Raw genomic sequence first — 22892 nt, forward strand, 5'->3', positions numbered from 1 at the left:
GCAAGGAAATATTAAATTGTTTTTCAGCTGAATGCTGGAGGGTTGCTGTATGGAATCATAGGGAAGGCTCTCAGGGAAAAATGTATTAAAAAACGAGCAGTATGTTCCAAAGAGAAGCAAACCATCCCTGCTTCCTTTCAAGGATTCACAACGGAGCACTGGAACTCCTAAAGGAAAAAGTCAGTAATTTCAGATATAACCACTGAACAAACATATAAACAACCTCAATGGAATTAAAAAAAAAAAAAGGGGAGGGGGGGAGAACAATAGACCCTTCTGAATATGTGGATTTAGGCACCAGAAGCAATCCATCTCACTAGTGCAAGAAAAGAGCATGAAGAAAATGTATGACTCCAGTGAAACAGATCATATATCCACTCTCATTGGGAACTTTCACAGCAATCATCTGCATCGTTGTTACTTTTGATTAAATGCACATTAACACAATGATGATAAAAGGTTTTTGTGAGATACCAACAAAATGACATCTGACAATACTCAACATGGTTTGTATCTAAGGAAAGCAGAAAAGTAATAATTAGGAAGTTAATTATAAAATCATCTTACTCAAACATCATTACAAGCTGCCATGTAAAGTGTGGCCTTACCCTCTGTTCCCAGTTCTTTACTCCTGTCTTGGGATGACACTAATGAACAAGCCAACATAATGAGTGCTGAATCAGGAACCTGATTCAACCAAAACCTTGCCAAGTAAAACAGGTGTTTTTTTCAGGTTGGATCAAGTCCCTTGTTCTAGGTTCAAGGCACGATCACACAGACACTTACTCAAGAGCACAGGAGGAACAGAGCGAGCAGCTGGCAGTGACAGAGAGGGTGTATGGAACTGTCCCTTGCAAAAATACTGCAGAATTACACCAAAAGGAGCTGACTATAAAACCCCAGCCTGGGCTCCTGATCTTCTCTGAGGCTACAACCAGACAAATAGGACTGTTAAAAGGTCTTGACAAACAGAACATGTTCCAACATACATGCATCAACTGTACATCCTAAAGTACTTCTGAAAACTACAGGGACAGTTCCTTCCGTCTCTATCAGCAGAAAAGGCAAAACCAGTCTTTTCAAATTTGTGATAGAATTACAGAGAGAGGAAATGGCTAAGCAAGAACAATTAACGCATTTCTCAATTATGCCTTGATAAAAGTTCATTCCCTCCACACACTATCTACTTACTTTCCAGATGGAAATAGATTAAATTAATTGGGCTAAGCATGTTTTGCTAATGGCACTACAGAAAGGGCATCCACAGACCTACAGTGAACAGGTACAGCAGCTATGCAAGTGAATCACCTTGGCAAAGAGTTAACAGGAAGAATCATTTCTATATATACCGATTACTTATAGGTCTTTGATACAAAGAATAGAAAAGGAATATTTTTCTAAATGGCAACAGCTTCTCATAAACTCCCGACTTACACTATAGCCAACATTTTTCCACTATTATCAGCCTCACAAAGTCACAATTTGTCATTTTGCAAATTGATATTATAATTGTTTTCTGGCTCTTATTAGTGGAAATTTTAATCTGCCGAGAGTACATATGCCAGAAGTGGTCATTCTTCTGAAAGTGATTGTATATATATTTCCCAAATTCTATGCTAATAGCTCAGAAATATATGCAGTTATAGGAGTGATACTGAAGACAGATAGAAAGAGCAGCCAGGTTCCAGTTTACTCTCCAGCATTGCCCAAAGATATTTTGTGAGGATCCTTTCAAGCAGGTCATCAGGGGACATTCATAAAGTGGAAAATAAATCAAAATATCATTGACATGTGTTTCCTATTGACTCCAAGACTAGAAACAGGATTTCTCTGAACATGTGCCTAAAATGTTTCCTTTTGATGCTAAAGAGATTGAAATTGGCTTCTTTACATATGATGGGTGTATCTGTGTGTCTCAGTTTGATATCTGTTAAGCAGAATTAAAACTTATTTGTTTAATCTAAATTACTACATTAAGATGACATAGCTCTGCCACTGAGAAAAACAGGTGCTGGAGCTGGCTTTTCTAAACTCAAGGCAAAGTTTGCCATGAAATGTAATAATGGTTTTTTTGGTCCTGTCTTTGTATCCATGTGCCCAAAATCTATACCATTTCCAAAAACAAAAGTAGTATCACAAGTACCTTTGCTATACAACTTGATAAAAATTACTTACTGTATCTCAGACTGAACACTTTAATCTGTCTGGAACATAAACATGGAAATCATAAAAGCCTATATTCGTGTCCTTTACCTTAGCATACATTTCAAATTTTATAGAATCTTACAAGATGCAAAATCTGGACAAGTAGAAAAAACACTGCCATTAATGTATAGTGTGCTACCAGAGCAGGACTGGGAGATGAAAGTGCTTGTGAAAGTCACCTGCATAAATGACAAGAAATTCAGCTGTTCACCCTGGTGAGAATGTACTCCCTGAGGGCACCATTCTGGTCCTGGCTTGGCGTGATCCGGGTCCTGACTATGACAATCATTTCTGCCTCCCTCCTATTCATTCCTACTTTTCCCATTTGCTGTCACTGGCACCCACACATAACTGTGCCAAGAACTGGGTACACAGAACTGGTTCAGCTGAAAATTTGCTAGGGAGAAGGAGAAATAGGGACAATGAGGGTCAACAGGAGATGTCTGCAATTAGATTGGCTTAAACTAATCTTGAAACAATACCCTTAGTACCCAAAGAGGCCATTCCTCTTTGTATCTATCAAGATGCTCAGAGTCAGCTACCCCATTTAATTGTATAGGCATAGCTAAAAGCTATGAATGAGAAAGGAAGGAGATAGCCTTGTCTGCAACTTTATAATGCAACCTGGTGCACTGTAGACATAATACAATTATTTGCTAAGCCAGTCCACACATTAGAAGACCAGCTGCCTAGTGCCTAGCTATGAAATTACTCTGCAAATGAAAAGCAGAAATAAAGAGTAGCCAAATGGAAAAATACTTCCTGACCCAGCCAAAGAAAATAATTTATAACAGTTTCACAGCACAGAGAAAGAGAAAAGGGTGCATGCACAGTGCTAGGATGTAGAAACTGAACTTCAGAGTAGTCAGTGAATAATTAGATATTTGAATGGGTGTTTCAAAGACCCACCCAAAGTTATACAGTAGAAATGGATCTAGATCTTTTATATGGTATAGTTTAATGACAGAGGATGCTCAAGGTCTAAAATTTGACAAGCAACTGATAATGTATCAATATTCATATGAAAATAAAATCATCTGCACTTCCTTACCACCTTTCATTCAGTGATTCCCAAGTTCTTTACATATTGTGTACAACTGTTGCAAACCAAGGCTACTTCTCTAAAGTCACTAAAGAGACTATTTCATAATGCAAGTCCATCCCTAAATGGAACTTATAGCATTATATGGGCATGAAAATAGCCACAGATTTGCCTCATTGCATGTCAAAGACAGAGCCTAAGGCAGGAAATAGATCATAGAGTATCATTCCTTCCCCAGTGAAACAAATGATAAAAAAACATTTTGGCCTTCCCTTGTGTTTTTCACCATGGGAGTTATATTCTCAGAAAGTTTAAATTACCTTAATTTCAATTAACTTAATCGATCTATAGCAATTTATTTGCACAAATAATGTACCTTAAGTATTCTGATGTACCATTCAGCTATAACTAGGGGAATTCAGTTCTAATTATTACCCTCATTTTTTCCCCCTCAAAAACCCTATTTTATACTTCTGCCTGTAACAGCTGTGGGACTATGGTAAGTAAAAATAAGTGCCTGCCTTCTTAATCTTGTCATCACATGGCTAATTAAAAACATGTATCCTTTTTTGGAGGCCCAGGCCTTGGAAAAACAAAAGTTTTGGCAGCCTTGTCCTAGTTGCTATTATATGTTTTTTGATGTTATGCAGTTTTGGATTGAAAGTGGTCTGCACATGAGAGCACCAAGAAACGTATTTTCTACAGATACAGAGAGAGAGAGTTGAAAGCATAATTTGGACTATACTGCCTGAACCTTGCTCTTAACAAGAAAAATGCTGTAAATATAAAAATTTTATACCTACCTACCATCAGGTTTATTCTTTTTTTGTTTTCCAAAATCCTATCGATTTAGCAGAAGCCTCACATCTTTCCAATGAACCTTAAATATATACACATTGACATGAAGGAATAGAAGGGCCACATATGGTCTGTTGACCCACTGGTTCCCTTGGACAATGCAATTTAAGTAAATGTTACTGAACATTATCACACAGTTACCATGGAAAAACAAGAAAATATTTCAATATTTTAAGATCACAGCAGAGATAGGGATGGAAAGCAATTGCCCCAGACTTCTATTCCACACCCCAAACTTTGGAGAGAGCTGCATATTCTTGTAAAGAGATCTGGAGTGTCAAAGGAACAGTTACACTGTAATTGGTGATTACTTCTTCAGATAAGGATCCAGCTCTTCCTAACTTTCAGTTGCTGCATTTTTCAGGCTTTTTCATTACTTAAGTTTGATGAAGTGTGCAAAGCTCAAGCCTTGGCTCTCAGTGTCAACACTGAAAAATTTATACCTATGAACAAGGAGATTTCAGTCACTTGGTAGGTGGTAATATTCCCTCTGGTACAATCCATAAAGAATTTCATTGAGAGAAATAAAAAGCAAAGCCTCTACTACCTTTAAAATATGATACAGAAAAATACAAGCACACTGAAGTATTAAACTTGTTCTTAATTGTGCATATTTTGTCAGAATAAGAGTGCTAAGCCCTCTTATCTATGCAAATTATAGACTTTAGAATTTGCCTGCAACAGCTACATTGCCACCCATCATTTTGCAACATAAACCAATTCAGCAGGTTATTTGGATTTTCTGTGTAACAAAATAATTGTCAGAGTGTTATTGGTACTGAAACAGCTGGTATTATCACAGACTATGACAGTACATATGATGGCACATAGACAGAACAGAATACTGAGAAACAACTGAAGATGTTTAGAAGCCAATGATAAAACTTGCTTGATATTTGCTAATACAAGCAGGTGATATCCGTTTCCCATGGCATATAATGTCTCTTTCCACTCTTCCACTTGTAAGCCAGGGAAAACAGTGACAAAAAAAAAAAAGACATAATAAAAAAGAGTGCAGTCATACACTTGAAAAAGCCACAGCAAAAAAAAGTGCAGCTGTGCACCAGAAAAAATATGTTCTTATATATATATATATATGTCAGTATATATGTGTATATATCTTTTATTTGACACATTCACCTTGAGATGCCTTTCTGAATGTTTAGTAACCCCATCTACTGTGAAGCAGGAAACTGAGACAGAATCTTTTCCTACAGGGTGAAATGGAATGAAAAATGAATTCTCTAACCTCAGGTGTAGATTCCATAACCCACAGCTGACTCAGTTTGCTTCTACATTTAACATATTTAATCAACAACCTGTCACCAACTGACTTTTTGAGAAGACTTCTGAGATTAATGAGTTCAACTTAGAAGTGTCAATGGACCAACATGGACATGGGAATTAGTCAAGACTTCTGCAAAATAAAAAATTAGAGGAAACATAGTGTTTGGCAAAAAAATGAACACCAGTTTATCTGAGAACATGGTGCTCTCTGGATAGAAAGCAATAAAGAAAGCATTACATTTTGCCAGTCCTACTGAAAAACTGCCAAAGAGAGATATCAATGTGAATATTAATATAAGTTTTAAAAGAAAAATAAATATATAAATTTATTCCTTAATGACAATTTCTTCTGATACTCTCTAAAATTCCAGAGAACACAAACAAACTTACAGACAAGAAAGGCTGTTCCTTTCAAGAAGATTAGAGGAAAGGTGGAGGGAACTTAGCAAACAAATTTATAGTTTTCTTCTCAGTAATGTAACACACCAGAAATGTTCTACTTCACTTGTTTATGAACTCAAAATTTAAACTTTTCTGAAATGTTTCTGAGTATTTCAGATTCTTTGTCACATTTATTCAAAAGACTAATGGATCTCTGCTGCTTTTATTCAGAGACAAGACACAATATTGCAATATTTGAGAAGATTCTAATCTCTTAACAAATGATACAACTGAAAAATGCACCTATAGGATATTCCATCTGGAAATTTTTACTGGGATACAAGTGATTATGGCCCTTCAATAGGAAGAGAATTAACATTCTAAATTCTAGAGAAATTTAAAGAAAAATAGTCTGCAAAATTGAATTGTATTGAAACAAGGATCTGATGCAGAATAAAATATCCAATTTACAAGGGAAAAGAATAAGAAATATGACCATTGTAAGAGATAATTAAACCTGTTTGAGTCACCACAGCATGTGGGAGTCCTGTCATGAAATCAGCCTTGCTATAAACTGGGCAAACTCTAAGCACAAGATCAGTCACCTAGCTAGAGTATTCAGTGTAAACAGGAGATGACAGAAACAGAAGGGCCAATATATAGCCTTAAGGCATCTCAGTACTCTCATGCTTTCTGGAAGAAATGATTACAGCAGTAATTGGTTGTTTTGGTTGATATTACTGAATGAAATTTCAAGATACTTGGCTAATTTTTACTTATCTGAGCTGCCAACTGGCTGTATGGTAGTTATTCAGTATCAGTTCAGTTTTGGCCAGTGTTTTAATTTCTGACTTTCTGTTTGGATGCGTGCAGATATGGTGAGAATGTCAGTATGCTGAAGTTTCTGTTGGAGGGCTTTTTATATGTATTTGTGGGAACTTTCCTGTTAGTGACTTCAAGCAGAGTATTATTCAGTGCCACAGTAATATAATTAAAATGCATGACTTAAAAAGCTCAGGCTTTTTTTTTTTTCCTTCTTATCTGTTAGTGATGCAAAACATTAATAACAGGGTTCATAGTTCTGCAAAAACCTACATAAGAGCCAGTCAGGCAAACCCTAAGCATCACTCACCTCTCCCCAGCACACAGCACCCTGGATCTTTCCACTTCCTACCTCAGTGGAAGGACAATGAGCCAGTTTGTCACTGTGCATTGGGCTCCTCTGAAGGACAAACTCGAAATCATCAGTCAGTAGGAGCCTTTTTGGCCCTCTGTGGAGCTGTAGCAGGAACCAAGACAGCTGTTAGTGTTCAATAGGCTTTTTAATACAAGTGTGGTGAATGACACTTTTCAGCCTGCTTCCACCTCCTCTCCCCAGCTTTCCTTATCTCCTAGAGAAAGGAACCAGGGGAAAAAGAGAAAAACAGTAAGGTACAACACATGGTAGCTGATGTTTCACCATGGACACTAAACTGGGACTTCAAAACAGTGCCTCTGGTTTGTAGTTGCTAAGTCCCTACAAAACTGCCAAGGTATGAAACTAATGCCAACTTGGAAAGTAATGTTTTTCCCTTCCTAATAACTCCAAAATGCTAGGTCTTTTTTTGTCTCTTCTATGCCTTTTCCCATTAAGACAATCTCTCCATCCAAAGAATGTCATTATGTGTTTTAGCAGCAAAGTGCATACTTGTAGCAATAAAGTGACTAACAAAGAGAACTTTATAGTGTATTTAGACTGGGAATTTTTTCCCACATTCTACAACTAACTATAAACATTTTAACATTGATTTGTAAAGCAAACGAAATTTTTCATTCTTCCACTAATACCACTAAGAGACAAGCAGGTTAACTGTGTACTAACAATTTCCCTGACCACCTGTATCTCAGATATTGCATATGTAAGATTTGCTTGCAGTCTTATATCTGCAGTTTGTAAAATTGTTTGGGGCTTTTGTTGTTGTTTCAGTGTTTGGGTGATGGGTTGTTCATTTGTTGTGGTTTTTTTTTTAATTCAGAACAACTGTTACACCAAGCTGCACATGGAATTATTAGATCAAGTGTGTGCAAACTGCATCCTATTTTAAGGAGTTTGCACTGTCACAGTTGGAGTATGGGCATGAAAAGCCAAGATTTTGACAAACACCTGGAAGTCTCCCTCAATCAGATCCAAAGGCTGTTTATCCAGCTATGCGCTAGTCCTGTACATTCATCTACAAAAGTAGCTTTTGTTTAGAAATGCTTTTTTTTTAAACAAATTATTATCACTTTCTTGAATGCATTCTAAACTTCAGAATATCTTTAAGAGATTGATTACAGATTAATTCTGCTGACCTGTTTTAAAGCACACATTAAGGCCAATGAACAGTCCAATAACTTGATTCAGGAAAATCTTATCATTCAGGAGAAATTTGTCTTTCCAAGAAAACAAAAGAAATGGGCCACTTTATTTTAAACAACAGAAAACTTCATCCTGTGGGTTGTTCTCTGCAGACATTAGGTGACAGATTTTCCATTTATAACTCAAGATAATTTATTCTCATTGACATTGTAAAGGAAAAATCACCACAGAATTAAATCCACACCAACAGACAGCAAGAGGAGACTGTTTTTCTCCTCTCTGGGTTTGTTTTTACATTGTTCTACAGTTCCTTTGCACCCTCATGTAACACTGAAAGAAATAAGGAAACCCCCCGAGAGGGCATTCACTGTTTTCTGTTTTTCCAAGGTGAATATGTTGGTCGAGAAAGGAATTAGAAGGATTTAGAGACTTGCTCTAAACTTCAGAACTGCTGAAGAGCTAGTAGTAAAGGCAGACACAAACTCAGCAAGCTGGGTAGGAGCAGGCACAGCTCAGAAGTCTGGGAATTTACGTAAATGACAAGGACATGACTCCTTCTCCCGAGTCTTTAGAAGCCGTGCTTTTCCAGGGAGGTGGTTTCACAGTGCCCAAAAAACGGGGTAGGTTGTTCAATTGCATTTTTTCAAATACTATGTGATTGCAATGTAAATTACTGATATTTCTTCCTCACATCAATAAAAAATGAAAATACGTTATTTATACAAAAATAGTGTGATCGGACACAAAAAAAAGCACATTGAGAACATAAAAGTGAACAAGTGTATACTACATGCAGACTCCAAGTTCATCATCTGAGACCTCAGGTAACTGAAGACTCAATAGCTTCCCAAAAAAATAAGAAGAGACCTTGCAAATGCGTGTAGTACAGATGAAATGGGAAACAGAGCCGGTCTCAAATACTTGCAAGCCAGTCAAAAAATAGTCAGAAGTAAAATAAGTACACAGTGAAGTTACTTCAGGAGAAAGCTTAATAGATTTATTATTTATTCACTCAACATGAGGCTAAGCACTGTCCCAGGGAAATGAGACAGAGGCACAAACTGTTGCTTCAATTTAAGTGGAAATTAGCCCTCTGGCTAATGCTTTGCACATATGTTAATGTCAATAATAAATTAAAAAACAAATCCTCTGTTGGGTTACAAAAATGCTGTGAAGACAGTATACAATCAACTGTTCTTCTTACTGGAGCACCAAAATCAGTAACAGTGACTGAACTAATTTAAAATCACACTCAACACTATAATGCTCACATATACAACGAGACATATGTTTGGTTTTCTTTAAACAACTCTGACTGAACAAGGCAATATTAAAAGACATTGGGGCAGGGAATCCTTGCTCAAAAATGGGGCAGCAAAATAATTTAAAATCACATTAAAATTAATTTTAAAAAATTAATTTAAATTAATTTAAAATTCAGTGTTATGTAATTAAAACATTAAACCAATTAGTCAAATCCTTAGCAAACAGTAAGGCAAATCAAAGCAACTTTTGCAGAAACAGTTATCAGAATGATGAAGGTTCAGGTATAACTTCAATATTTACCATGAAAAGTAACACAGTCAAAGAGGAAACTACTTAAATAAACAAACGAGATTAAGGAAAAAATGCTGAAAAAACTCTTTCTTAAAAATTGAAACAGCTAAATCTGTATGAAGTATTAAATATCTGATTTGGCAGAATGGTTGAAGTGTATTTTTATTGACATATGAATCTTTGCTTATTACAACACTCTACACTTGCTACTTTTATACTGTGAAGGAAGGAAAACAGTCTTCCTAGTCACAGGTTTTAGGAAAGGTTACTTTGGTTTCTCAAAAGAAAAAGATGGGCAAAGAAAGAGACTTAATGCTTCATAGCTAACTCATCTCCTGAGTAGAGCTGATACTTAAAGGGCAGGAATATTTTCATCAAAAACAAAGTTAAAAATAATCCCTTCAGCTGATATTCAAAGTGTGGACAAACCCCACTGTATAATTTAAAACTACACTGCCCCAAAAAGAGTGACTGCACAAAGTGTAACGTTTGGTAAAAGTAGTAAAAGAAACAAATTTCTTAATAAATTCTTTGAAAGTTCTGAAAAAATATGGTATTTCCCTGTCCTAGTGATGCCACAGTGTGCAGCTTAGAGACTAATCAGGTTCTGTTTTTCCAAATGGAGCAGATACACATGAATCAAACATGTCCAGTCCAAAATAGAAGCATTCTTCCTAGTGTTCTCTACTAAAATTAATACTGTGCATACTAATGGGTATGAACAATGCCTACAAGCACCTGCATTAGGGTGTAAAGTTAGTTATAAATGTGTGTGTCTGGTCCCTTATCAGTGAGTTACAGAGGGCAATTGGTGGTTAATGTCTCCTCTCCCAGTGAGAACTCAGCATCAGCAGTATCAGAGCCACTGCAAAATTGCTTATCATTAAACCATCACGCTCCCATCTCAGTTTACAAAATAAAAGTATTCTTCCACACATGTAAGAGGAAAACAGAAAAAAACCTTACAGCACGTTTGTGGTACTTTACAGATATGGATGGCAGAAAACCGTCATTTAAATTCAGTTCTAAAAAAAATGAATCCACTTGGCTGAAGATATTACACCAAAAAAAGAAAAAAAGTTGTAGGGAGTAAAGAGAGTACCACTAGAGCAAGCTCTGTATAACTTTGCTTTAAAGCTGATTTGTCTATATAATCTTATACTAAGTATTCCCTTGCCAGTTAATATAAATGTCTAAAGCACTAGAAAGAAGCATGAAGCCATAAATAAGGAAGTGATATTTAACCAATAAGACATGACACACAAATAATTTCTAGACCATTAATGAATGTCTCAGGTGTATTGTAAAGCATGGGGCCAAAGGTCTAGATTGTCTTATCTTTCTCGTAAAACAGGAATCATGAAAAATGTGGGAAGAGGGCATCAGGGAAGAGTCAAACTCCTGTTTTTCCAGATGGATGCCATGGTTAAAATATGGCTCAAAGCCAAGATGAGAGCTATATTTTTGGTCAAAGACAAATTAATTTCTTGGATATGAAAGGTGACTATCTTGGTTTAGGCTTAAATTTAAAGGTTTACATTTCACCAATCACTAAATTAATTTATAACTTACGCAGTCTCACAGGGATTTGAAAGCTTTCCACTATTATTCAAATTTACCAACAAACCAAAGAGCAACATAAATGATTTGGAGAGACATTTATGGGAACTAGGAGTTGACAAACCTTTTATAAAGCTATGCTGAGTTGCTTGGGATATCAAGGAGCGGGAAGATGCCAATAGCAGAACTTTCTGGAGACCTATCTGCATCTTTTTCTCGATAGGCAAGCCTGTCACTGGGTTTCGTAAGCTGCTCCTTTTTGTTCTTGTATTTACCAAGGGGTTTTCTGCCCTTCCCCTCTGCACTCTCACTGCAGGGACAACTTTCCCAGCTCTCCCTTGTAGTTACAGTACAAAGGTAGAGTGTTTGCATCACATCGTTACAGCAGCTTGCAACTTCGACATTACAATCAAAATCTAAAACAGACCTTGAAAACTGTCCTCCAGTTTCTAAAACTTCAGGCAGATTGATTCAACATATGCATTTATTTCAGTCTGCGAATCAATAGTAAGTATAAGGGGGGGAAGATAATTTTGCTCTTTTATTTGGGCAACATAGTAGTTTTCTCATCTCAGTATTCATATTACAATGTAGGTATGTTATACACTTTTTATTTACCATTAAACTATAGTTAATTATTAGAATTAACACATGATTAGGATTATCAATTTGCCTTTAAAACAACAAAAAAATACTTATTACTAATTTTCTGACTAAGAAGTAGGAACCTTTGTAGATAATTCAGCCAACGTAGCATTCAAAATACTATGAGGTGCTCTATTACTCGGAGTGCTACCATGTCCATTGCATATAGAAGGTAATTTTGTTTGACAACAATAACTTTTAATTTCTGGTAAGTGACTTGTTTCTCCCAACTGTGTAGCACTAAAGAGCTGTGAGAAAAAACCTGAAAGTAAAAGATATTCTTATATGTTTGTCTTTAATTTCAGCTACAAGAAACTACTCAAAGGATTTTATCTGACACTTTAATCTCAATATTGATTAGGGAAGAGGAAGGAATTTGTTGAACTTGTTGCTTTTTAATTGATTTTCTGCAACATTGACATTATGACTTCCATTTGTTGGCTATCACAGATACAGATCAACAAAGAAATACTTAGTTCTAATGAACCAACCAACCTCCACTGGCACAGGGAAAAAGCCAGAAAGTTAGCCTCAGTCCTCAGACAATTCTCAAGGTAATCTGTGAGCATTATTAAATAGATGACTGCAAGAAGAGGTGAATAACCCTTATTCTGATCTCTTTGTAGGTAGAAAGCCTTGCATTATCAAACATACTCATTTCAGAAGAGAAGAAAAAAAAACCCAAACACCTAGTGAAGAACTGTTCTCTCAATTCCACATTTCCTTAAATTTTATATCAAGGCAATAGTTTACTACTGAGTGGTAACTTAAGTTCCCATAACATACCACTGGAATATTCTGGAGAGTATCCCACCGATAGAGTAGCTTGGAAAAATGTTACATTCAACACAGGGTTTTTTTTTCATCTAGTCAACAAATATTTCATGTTTATAAACAAATATTTGCTAGTCTTTAAAGCAACAAAATAGTTAAAAGTGCAGCGCTGACACCAGGCTGGACTAAATTTCCCAGCAAATTACCCAGCAAAAGTCTGCGGGGATTTCTAGTGCACATCATGATGTCACAGCACAGCAGCTGCACGGAAGGGAGCTCTGCTGAAAGGCCACTGACAACACACGAGACACACTGGGGAGAATGTTTTTTCTGACTCGCTTGCTAATCCTCCTCCTCACAGCTGACAGCCCTGACACCTCAGACAAGGCTGAAAATTAACTGTCATTATAAAGCGAATGAACAAGAGTCTCATAAAGTTGAGCGGGCTTTGAGCTTATGAAGAAAGTAGTCTTTGAGTAAGGGACTCATAAAAAAATCTTTTAAAACATGACTTTTCTAAGAATGTGTGTCCATTTTTCGACAGAGGTTACAGGTCTTTTTCTTTTGTTTCAGATTCTCATGAAAAAAGTCATCTGCTAAACAGCTTAAGTCTTAAAAAGTCTGGAAGCAGAACGAACACACACATTTTTCTCCTGAAAGGCCCAACTCAGTACATTTTAGGATTATTCTAATTAGGGTGAATTTTCATATTTTGATAAAGAAAAAAAATATTTCTAACCAGCGTTTACAAACTGAAAGTAACTGCATCTTTGTCAGAGCCTTATGAAATAAAAACAACAGAAATAGCAGAAGTCTGGGTAGACAAGTGACCTCATAAGAGAGGTTGCTGGATAGTATTCTGCCATAGAACAAAAGCTACACGTGTTTTGTAAGAAATGTGTTTTTACAAATCGCATGGAGATTGTCCTGAAGGTATCAGAGGAAAGAGTTTGCAGACTAATAAACCATGGAGTTACAAAAGGTGGAAATGAAAGAAGCATGTCAGGTTAATAACCAAGTGTGTAACAGCTGTACATGGTTACCATTTTTCTGCCATTTTTCTCACTCTCTTTTAAATGTCTGAACATAGTGGGTTCCCATCTCTTCCTTGGAGATTCAGTTCCATTGTCTAATACAACTTCCTGCCAGGAAACCTTTCTTGATGTTCAGCCTAAATTTCTCCTTTCTCAATGGTAAAACATAATTCCATGTTACAAGCTCTTTCACAAGAAGAAAAATAATTCTTAATTTTTGATGTCTATTCACAAAAAGTTATTAACAATTATGTTCTTAACTCTCTGTCAATTGGCCAAGCTTTAAATATATAGATCACATAAATCAGCTGTGGTGCTAGTTTTTTTCTCAGCAGTCCCTTAAACTTCATTACGTTTTTTTAATGCTGAGATTCCAATACAAGGGGAAAGGTAGGCAGGTGGCTTATGGACTATTTTTACCCAAATAATATTATTTCTTCCTTAAGCAAAAATTGCTGTTTGGCTGGAAAAAAAAAATCCACAGCTGCTCTGTCAGGATTCTGGTTTCTCAGTTTCTGCTTTAAACCTAAGAGATACACAACTTCCTTCTAATTTATAGCAATAATTTAAATTATGATAGCCTTTCCATGGGATGACCATGGAATAAAAGCAACTGGCTGCTACTATTTCAGTCTTTAGATCTTCTGAACTTTCCTAGTGTTGCCAGCATAACTGGAATACAAATAGCTGTAGCATGTTGCATGTGTGTACACTGCATACACAGTCAAAACAATTATTACTGTACTAAGTATATAGACAAGTCTTGGCAGGGGGGCAAAACTCCAGCACATAAACTCATGCTTAATTTAGAACTGATCCACCACTGCAAGTGCAGTTTGATGGGACGAGATTTCTCTATTTTTATATGTTCTTTCCCAATATTCATTTAAATCCAAATTCAGATCAAATTCTATCACAATCATTGATTCCGTAATTCCTGACATAAGTTAGGCACAGGTTGAGATACACCATTTTGAAGCAGCAAATAAAAATGTATTTAATTTGCAAAGCAATTTTTCTTTACCAGCTTCAATAACTTCTTTGGGAGAGTATAATAATAGACAGATTATTTGCCTTTATATTGTTTTCTTCCCGTCTATCTGGTGAGAGTAAAGACAAAGGAAGTATGGGGGGGGGGAACATCAGCAAAAACTGTATGCATTAAGCTTTTGCTCAGTAACAGCCACACAGAAGACCAATAGACAAAATTTGGAATAAGTCTGAACCAGCTGGAAAGGGAGAGGATCTTTGCTCAACAGGCCAGGTGCATTGCAGGCTGGCCATCCAATGTACCTTGATTTTTTTTTTAATGCTGTAAACAGGATACTTAGCCATCAGTATTTTTCAGTTTGACTCTTTCTATGACTGTTTTCCAAATCTTTACCTTATTTCCCAGTAGACTCACAGTATTAAATAGCAATTTCATATTGTATATAGGACTACGGAAGTAATGAAAGAACAAGAATCACTGCTGTTACCTAAAAAAGGATTATGAGTAGGAGTGACAATAAGAAAGCTGATGGTTTTGCTCACCTGCCACAAAAACTGACTTGACTCTACCTAAAACACCTTCAGGGTCAAAAGGCACTGCAGTTTTAGTCAGTTCCCACAATGAAGAAGAAAAAAAGCACATTGCTTGCATTAAGTCAAAACAACAATGCATTTGCAGTGGGAATCTGAAACAATGACCAAAGAAGACATTGGGAAATATTTATCTCAGCCACCTTTTCAAGAGAAATCTATATACAAACTTACAATGAAGAGGGTTAAACGGAAGCTTATTTAAGGTCTCTTTCTGCTAACACCATTGCCTCAGCATATGCTTTCTTTATTCTTCACTCTTCTTTCATATTAATTCTACTACTTTACTGGGACACAAACATACTGTAACATACATTTAGTTAACATTAACTTTCTTGGTAGTTGTAATCATTTATGCCATAGAGAGGAAACAGAAAGCATGTGCAAGCATCTGAACAGTTTCCAGTTCTTTTACCTTCTGTACTTCATGCTCTCTCTATACAAACACACACATTTAAATATCAACTTACCTTCTGCACTTCCTGCACCCTCTGCACACACTTAAATATCAACTTTTTACATTTAATAATCTCTGGTTTAAAGACCTCATGTAATTACAAAGGCCAAATTGTTACAGCAGTATCTACAGCCAATTTGGTTAATTAGGCTTAGGTGATTTTAGAATAAACTAGTTTTAACAATAGGTGAAAATGCCTCAAAGAGAGTCTGAGTACATAATTTATCTAGCAATGTCCAAATGTGTAAGGGAAAAATACATACAACAGTGTAACTTTATTTAAAGTTTTAAGTTTAATCTTTAATTGAATGTGGGAGAAAAGGTGGCATTATTGTTATTTTTAATGAATGGGATTGTTCATCTACCGGACTGTGTACATGATGATACTCTGAAAATCAGTAGTAGGATACTAAGGTTGTTTCTTCAACAAATCTGCACAGACCCCTGCCCTGTCCTTGGGAGAGCTCAGGCTAAAGCTGAACACTGGCTGTCCTGTGGCTGCCCCCTCAGAGCCAAGGCAGGCTGGCAGCTGACAAGCACTCAGAAACTTGCAGGAAAGACATGGGCCAGATTTCTCCCTCTCAGGACAAGTAAACTCATCACTATTGTTGGCTATATACCAGTGACTCCCCCCCCCCCCAGTTTTAAATTAGAACACGCTCACAAGAATTGTATCAGACAAATGTCTGAAGAGCAAAGCAGAGGCCAGAAAAATAATTCTAACCATGCCTAACCCTAAATCCAGTGGTAATTGAGACGTAATTCTGGGGGTTTCTTTCTTCTTTTTGACACAGTTTATTGACCAATATTTATCTTTGTGGCTCACTGAAAGAACTCAGTAGGCTGCTGAGTAAAGCTGGAAGACCATTCTTTGCTTCCAGTCCTGCAGCATTACAAGTGTCATTGTACAGAGTTGAAAGTTATTCGCCGTTATTTTTTGCTTTGGAGAACACAATACAAAGGCCTGTTCCAAACCCCATTGTACTTTCTGGGTTTGTATTCATTTGACACTACACTACTTTTGAATCCGGCCTTACATTCATAAATATCAGAAAGCATTGCTGAAGAAGTAATGCATGTCAAGTGGCCTGTAGTCCTTGAACAAAGCAGACCTTGCTCCCCCCATCATCATTATTCACCAGACGTGGCAGAATGAAAGGCTGAAAGGATCAAAGAGCAGAGCAGCAGCAGTATCTGCTAATAATTGACAGTGTAAGCAACACCACTAATCAAGGCCAAAATACGGGACATCATAAAGGACAGACATTCAGGTTCTCTGGCTTAGCTGACACCATTTAAACTGGGACCAGCTGAGCAAAATAAAGTCCTTTATAAAAGGAAAATCTTAAGTAAAATATGCAAGAGCAAAGTTGCACCTGATAAAAGTAAAACCAAAACTAAACATAAAGCAATTCCAGCTAACATCATGCTGTGCTGAGATTTTCAGGTCCTTCTTCTTACTCAATAGATAAATGCTACTCATGCATAGAAATACATGTAGTTTGGGCAAATTAACACTGCCATTCAAATTTCACATTTTAGATTTTGCATTTCTTGATGTTTTCTCTAAGTACAACAAGACAAAATAGCAACCCTCCTGCCTCCTCCAAAAGGTAGGATGAAGATGAAAGAAATCCACTGATACTGTCCTTGATTGTCAAAGAAAATGGTTGAGAGAAAAAGCTCTGGTACTGTCCTGACCAATACTGACTTTCATAATCTCTTTTTCCTGAACTTGTGCTTGTCAATTGAAACATTTCTACAGAAGAAAAATCTCACTGTATTTTAACTTCTAATTATTTTATACCCTAAGACAACAATTCATTTGCTCTCATTGTAGTCAGTATTCATTGTCTTTAACACTAAACAAGGAGAATAGCTGTCCAAGTGACTGGAACCTTCTGATAGTAAGTAACAAAAGTTAGGCAACTATGAAAAATTGTGTTCTCTCTTTCCAAGAACCAACCAAGTAATTTAGATATACTAACATTCTTTGAACTTGACCTGGAAAATTTAGCTCGAGCACAGAAATAATTTGGTTTCACCAGCTTATCCAAGCACTGACTTCTCTACCTGAAAAGCCAAAAATGTTTTCCAGTAATGAGTGCTAGGATGGCCAGTTATACAGCAGGAACCTTGTGCTTCTTGCCCACCAACTTATGTACAGAGCTCAGCAGAAAAACTGTATGCTGTATAGTGAGCTAAAGCCTTTAGCCATCATCAAAATAGCCACATTTTTCAGTAGGTATTATTCAGTAAACCTGAATAATACAGTCCATTTTCCACAAATAAGACCAGTGTCCCCAAAGCCAGTTCTCACAACTGCAAAACACTTGCGGATACACTTCAAGCATTTTTACTAAACAAAGTACAGTGGGATAGTTTGGTATTCTGAAACACACTTCAGGGGAATTTCGGCTGAATGAACTAAAGCAAAATATCCCATGATCTCAGTTTCAACCATATTTTAGTATTTAATTCTTTTTAACAAATCAAAAAATAAATGAAGTTTCAAATATCCGAAGTCTTTAGACTACTATTTTTCACAGCCAGGGACAACAGACAGAGAATACTTTGTCACTTTCATGGTTGCCTTGGAGCCTTTGTAGAAAGCCATAATACGTTCTCAAACTTACTTGAGACCAATAATTTTTTATAATTATTCCATGCAATATTCCTGATAGTTGAAAATACTCTGATACAGAAAAAACCCTGTAAAACAGAAGATAATGAAAATAGTTTAAACAAAAGCAGAACTGCCTGTTCCAAATGTTCCTGGCAGAAATGCTCTGACCTGATAGCAACAGGAAGTATAAAACAGCAAAAGCTGTCTTAAAATTAAATATTGAGAATGATAAATGAAGTACCATAATAAACACTTAGCATTCAGGTAGAAAATGACTAAGAAAACCACTTTTGCCCATTTGTGGTTTTTTGAAAGAATTTCAGCTTCATCTTCAATGTAAGACAAAACTCATTTTTTATATAATTCATTATCCATCGATAAAGAGGTTGGCTGCAGCAGGAATATAATGTGACCCATTTCCCTCAGAATCCCTCAAATTCCTTTCCTTTTTTTGTCCAGAATACTACAGAATAGTCTTCCAAGCAGAAGAATGCAAGGATTACTGTTAAAATTTGACTGATTAAGGATCTATTCCAAATGAAAGGATTGGTATGAAAGTACATTTTCTCTGAGTAAACATCACAGCAGTAATAACACAAATATTTTTGTGTTTTTACTTCCTCAATAGGAGCTGTCAAATCAAAGATGATTTAATCCTTTTTCTAATAATTCTAAGGCTACCCAAGTCATAATCAGTGTTAATTGTAGCAGTTAACATATCCTCAAGGTACCTGCCTGAGAGGATTTAGTGAATTCCTAGTATTCAGTTTTCTCAGCCACATGATAGTTTGCAATGAAATACTATTTCACCTTACACTGTTATAACTAAAGGTTTTAATGCAATTTATAGAAAATTGTATTTCCCATGACAAAAGATTTGGATCAAATGAAACAGAAGTAAGTGTAATTCCTCAATTCAGTTTTGTGGTCCTGGAACTATTTCTTTTGCAAAATAAGCAAACACAACAAGAGATTATTTTTATATTTTGTTACTGTTCTCACCATGATAGTGTGCCTGCTATATCTGGTAAGTGACCTAAGTTTTACTATTCCAACAGGTACTTTTCTAAAAATTAGATGCAAAATAAATCACATCTGGTAAAACTCACAGTCAGACAATCCCTTGTGCAACCAGCTGCCCTTCATGCAAGGCAGTGGCAGACAATGTCACCTCTTGAACAACCTGCTGCTTTTCTCCTACACAACTGATGTATTTTCCATCATCCCTTCTAATCCCAAGTAACTTCTGTGCAACTCAAACTAAATTAACTTCACTGACCAAGTGCCAGCTCTTAAAATATTTTGTTTAATAATAATACTGATATTTTGGCGGGAAAAAATTAAATGGAATAAGCAGTTTGTTTTGCCATTCATGGTTACTACTTAATGGAATACATTACTATTCTGTGCAATACACAGCCTGACGATAAAAGAACCAGAAAAAAATCCTTTGTTTTGTTATGTTTGATCTTTCACTCAAACTGAATTTAATTTAAAAGTATAATAAGCCAACAGAAAATATTTTTCCCTAATTGAGATGTACCATCTGCTGCAATAATCAGCAAAACACATCTCAACTCATTTGGATATTTGATGCACTGCTTTTGTACAACTGACAACAGGAAATATGATCATGATTAGAGTACAAAGTAATTTTTTGTCCTAGCAGTACTTGTTTTACACATGCACTCAGTGGAACTGTTTCTGTTAAAGCTAGCTGGTCCTTCTAGTCTCCTACCCCAATAAGTTTTATTGGTATTGCATTCTCAGAGAGTCTAAAATAATGATTTCATCTGCTAACCACTGCAAAGAAAATTAATTTAAATGCCTTTTAGAGACTGGGAATTATCTGAAAGTAGTTATTTTTCACAAAGACTTTTGCACAGATTACCTCTTACAGAAAGCTCCATTCTAAATTACTCCTCTGTAATTTGAACTTTTTTCCTTTTTTTTTTTTTTTTAATGCAAATGCTCTGATTCAGTAAAATATTTAAAATTTGGAAGTGAATTTGGTAGTTTGAAACAGGATTCATTTCACGTACCAAACCAAATGTGGTTCAAAAGTGTGAGTTTGAGGTCCATGCTATTCTAGCTTATATTAGCCTGTCAATACTGAGCAAGTCTTTGGAGTATTTTGCCCCACGTAGAGGACAGGACTTCTTCCAGAAAGATGATCTGCACCCTGCAAAATAAATCAGTTGTAAGAGGACTAAGCTTACAGAACAACCTGCATCTAAGGTAGACAGGGACTTCCGTACCAGAGAATCATTTTAAAACTTAAGGCAAGACAACTGAAAGAATGACATTAAAGAGAATATTTTGAAGTAATTGTACATAAATAAATCTTCCCCTGTAGGAGGATTAACCTGCAGCGAATCAATGACATTTTGTCTTAATCTCCTTGTGTACCTCTTACGAGAAAAGGATTCTGCCTTGTAGGACAAGCATAAGACGGATATTTAAATGTCATAAAAGGGGAGTTTTCTCTTTCCTGCCTGTACATTAAACAATCTTCCCTTCATCTTAAACAATTCAGGATCACCGGCGATCAAGATTATCAATAAGCATTTTGGGGTTTATAAGACAGTTATAAAGCTTAAGGCTGCTTTCTCTGAGAAACAGACATTTTTGGTCATTGATTCATTTGTTTATTTGAACTAGTTTGAGTGTAAATGTCTTACTTTGAGTATATTCTCACTTTATGTGAGATTGTTCCAGATTTACATTGAAAAAGCTTTTGGGTTTGTACAGTTGTTTTCATGTTCTTTACATGAAAGAGGGACCAAATGCTTCTAAGGTTGGAAAATGGATGAAAAAATTGTTTTTGAATTACCAGAAAAGCCATATAATGACAAAAAATATTATTTAATTTTTCTATAACAGAAGATAATCAACAGAAAGTTAAAAATTATGAACACATTACCTTATTCTTTTGTTTCAGAATCTGTGTAAAGAAAATAGGACTTCAGAGTTCCAGTCCCTTAAGTTCTTACTTCCCTTTTTCTCTGCCAAACTCAGTGTTCTTTTGCATTTAAATTATCACATTTATAATAAGTTGTTTTCATTTTGCTTTAATTAAGAAATATATATTAAAAAAATTACTAAGGTTTCAAGAGGAAGTAAGATGGTGTGAGGAGACTTGGCGAGGTACACAAAGGCTCATCTAGTTTTGCAATATCTTAGCACCTTTCAGTAATGATAATTCTCATTATCTCATTATCTGTGCTTTTCCACCTCTGATCTCAAACCTGATGGAAAGATTCTATTTTAGATGCAAGAAAAGTACTAAAAGCAGAGCAGTTAAATACCAGCAGGGCTCAAAAGAGAATCAAGTAGTCCTGTTGTCCCACTGAGTAATCCATCAAATTATTCCAATTAATATTAATCAAATATAGTTAGTTGCTAAGACAACAAGTACTATAAGTCAAACATTGTTCAGTTCATCAAGTGATAGATTTTCAGAGGTTTTGGACTTAACTGACAACATTGCTGTAAAGTTCAACAGTCACTGAGATACTTTGTTTCAGTTCTATTTCAGAGTTCTGTTTGTAGTAATACATTTCATCTTTTAAATCTTGCAGCGAGGATGTACTAAAATTTCAAATTTCTGCAAATTATCTCCTCTACTTTATAACTATTATTTAGCTATGAACATCTACTGATTTTTGCAAAACGATAACATTTGTCTTTGAACTCAAGACCAAATTCTTAACTTCAGAAATTCAAGGGCTAACAAAATGAACAAGATTTGCTATGGTTCAGTATTTTTAATTGGTTTGAAAAAAAGTTAATCCCAAATTTTGGGAGTTTTTCACAAACTCCAAGTTCCAACAACAACAAAAAATGCATACAAATAAACCTATATCAGAAGGAAGTGCTTTGTTTCTCAATTTTCTATTGCAATTGAAAGAAAGAAAAGATGTTTCCTTTTAACTAGATATTGATATGGAAATTCTTTGGAAAAGGGAAATTTTAATTACAAACCACGTTTCTGATGTTTGGACCTGCATGTCTTTCCACCAGTGAAATTACCAGTGTGTTGGCTGTGCATAAATCCTTGCACATTGTCATCATACCAGATATTTGATTTTACCTAAAAACAAGGCTAATAATTTTATCTCACCATCGAGATAATTCTTTCAGAGAGAATGAGACATCTTAATCTTTCTAGTTATAGAGTTCAAAATGCCCATGGATTATAAATATATTTCTCTCACACTTCTGTTCTGCTGTTCTCTGTCTGGATCCTTTCGAATTTTAACTATGGGAAGAAAAGACTTAAATATACGTTTTATTAGAGCTTATATGTGGTCTTATATGTCATACAAGCCTCTCATATGAAAAGGTACATTTTCTGTCTCAGATTCTGAATCAGTAAGGCTGGGTGAAGGAAAAGTCAGAAGAGAAAGATACAATGATATCTCATGCACGAGCATCAGACCCAACTTTAAAATTTGCTGTGGAAGCATGGGAATCTAATCATACAACAAACAATATTCCCAGAAACCCAGTTCTATACTTATGTGGGTTATATGACTTTAAATAAT

This window comes from Pipra filicauda, unplaced genomic scaffold, assembly GCF_003945595.2.
Source record: "Pipra filicauda isolate LSUMZ 115617 unplaced genomic scaffold, ASM394559v2 scaffold430_size1018388_pilon, whole genome shotgun sequence".
Classification (NCBI taxonomy): domain Eukaryota; kingdom Metazoa; phylum Chordata; class Aves; order Passeriformes; family Pipridae; genus Pipra; species Pipra filicauda.